The sequence below is a fragment of the Phyllostomus discolor genome, chromosome 7 (genome assembly GCF_004126475.2).
Source record: "Phyllostomus discolor isolate MPI-MPIP mPhyDis1 chromosome 7, mPhyDis1.pri.v3, whole genome shotgun sequence".
Lineage (NCBI taxonomy): Eukaryota > Metazoa > Chordata > Mammalia > Chiroptera > Phyllostomidae > Phyllostomus > Phyllostomus discolor.
In genome coordinates, this window is record NC_040909.2 from 125,422,160 (window position 1) to 125,424,857 (window position 2,698).

Sequence of the window (2,698 nt, forward strand, 5' to 3'; positions counted from 1 at the left end):
GGGGGGTGGGGCGGGGATGTCTGGCTTCGGGGAGTCGGGGGAAAGCCCTCGGGGGCTGCGGAACAAGGCACTCTTTCTCCGCGGGGCTCTGAGGTTTCCAGGCCCCTTCCCGCCTGCGGGCGGCCTCCTGGCTGCCTCCTGGCCGCCGCCACCGGCGGTGGGAGGGATGGGCGCTCCTCCACCCTGAGAGTCCCATCCAGCCAAGCCCCGGGCTCAGCCTGGAGTGCGTCCCAGACACTTTATCCCCCGTTTGTCCCGACGCTTTCTCCACCGGTTCTGAGAGACCTGAAGACAAGACCCCTCATTTGTGCAACCGTATTGTCTCCGAACACGGGGAGTTGGTAATCATTAATCCCCAAGGTTGCAAAGGCTGATAGAAGGCACTTCTCTAACTTTTGGTTCTGAAGCTCATGCTTTTTCCCCACTCACGTCTTGTTGTCTCGCGTGATTAAAGCTAGAGAGAGCCAGCAGCAGAAAAACTTCCCGCCTAGGGCAGGATGAACCTTGCAGGCTGTGGGGTACCTTGGCCACTGTTTTCTTCACCAGCACCGTAATCATCGAGGGGCTACCGGGACCTTAATGTTCTACATACTGAATTTCTAAAATCTCCCCTTCAAGGTTCTCCCACTGTCCCCAAGATACACACAGAAGTTTGGTGCTTTCGTAAAGGGTGCTTGCCTTTCCCATCCACTTCCAAAATTTTGCTTGTGTGAGAGTTGGACCCATTGACTCCTGAACTGTAGTCCCATTCCAGGACCTGTGGTTCACCAGTTAATTCTCAAATTTTCACCAGAACTCTCTGCTTACAGATGCTGGAAATGTCACCAAGGAGCCAGCTTCCCCAACAGGGCCAAGTATTCAGCTATATGTCTCTTGAAAAGGGCAAGATCTGCTCTTCACCAAGTTCAAGGATCAAAAGGTGAAGAATCAAGGAAGGGCCAATAGGGATCAGAACTTCTGCCTCTGCAAATGGGCATGATTCCACTAGGAGTTTGGAGCGGATCCATCGAGCAATAAGAAAATATTTAGAGGAAAAGAATGTCTGCTTCCTCTGAGGTAATCGTGAATTGAAAAATGACAGAAGGTCTTATCCATCTTTATCTCTCCGATGCCAGAACGTACCAGCATGCTGGTTTCTCCAGCGAACTAGTGAATACATGAAGGTCAGTCAGTGGGGACCACGTTGTACCATTCCAGATCTGCCCCTCCACTTTTGAACTTCAGCTTTGAACTTCAGGTCTACAACCTGCCCTACTAACACTTAGACTCAACATGAGACAAGTAAATTCGAATGTTAGCAGTGAAACATTATATAAGTGGCAGTATTACTGTTTTCAGTAGGGTCATGTTTGTCTAGGATCTTACGTGAAGGCATTTTTCTTGAAATATAATATCGTTAATGTAAGAAACATCCAAACATGTAGAGAATTTTTATGAGTTTATCTGAGCCAAACTGCAGGGAAACAAAATCTCAATGGGTTGGGAAAAATCTCCACAGAGGTAGTTCAGCTTATTTTATACATTAGAATCAAAGGCAGAGGTGTAAGGAGGGTTACAGGAAATCCACTGACGTAGGTTAAAGGGGTGGAAGAAGGCAAAGCAGGGAAATCTCTAGGACTGGATACAGTGTAAAAGAGACGCGTACTTCTTTTACATTGGTGGGTACAGGATAGTAAACATTTACAGCACTTAGAGGTGGGAAGCAAGGGGCAAGAAACAACGAGGGGTCCTACGGTCTGCTGCTTTGGGGGCTGCGCTCCGAGGGGCGTGGGAAAGAAGATCGCTCTGCTATTGCAAAGGTATGCTATCTAAGATGCAACAGACAGGCCACTAAGGTACAGGTGACTGTTGTCGAGGAAGCTACGGGCCCAGGACCTGACTACCGCCGTGACCCACTTTTAGTTAAGAAGTTTTATGTTCAGATTACTTTCAGCTCTGAGTGTGGAAGGCCTTCCTTCCATGTGGCCTCCCCCAGCGTGTCAGGTTTAAGATGTGACCACTTTTGCATCCGCGATATAACGCCAATACGCAGGAGTCAAAGTTAGAGGAAACTGATCAAGGGTTGAATTTTGCAGTACTAACCCTAGAAGAATTTCATGTCTCTCCAAACCTCAGTTTCTTTATCTTTTAGATAAGAATAATACGGATATTAAAGAAATGTGGGAGACAGCAAATGAAAGCATTTATAAGTAAGATGAATCATATGTGTGAGCATTAAATAAGCTAATGTATATAGGATAACTTAGCACAGCGTCTAGGCCATAGGACATATTTACTAAATTATATCTATGATCATCCAGGGTGGCAATTTTTAACTGGTGTGCCAAGAGAATTTTTAAAATATGCCATACCTGACTACTCAGCGCACACAATATGACAACAGCAGCTGTCCAGTGTGAATGAATTAAAATTATACCTATTTTGTCATATTGGCAAAACATATATTTTTTTGGTGTGCCACAGAGTTTTAGAGGTTAGTTTATGAGTACCATGCGATACCAAAAGTTGAGAATTGCTGGTTTGGGAGAGAATGTAATGTACTGATCTTTGGAACCAGATACATGGATTTGAACCCCAGATCCGCCATGTCCTCGCACTGTGACCTTGGGCAAGTTTTATCTAACCTGTTCGTATTTCTGTTTGCCTTCTCTACCTGTATACCATGTATAAAAATTGCACCTACCTCAGAGGATTATGA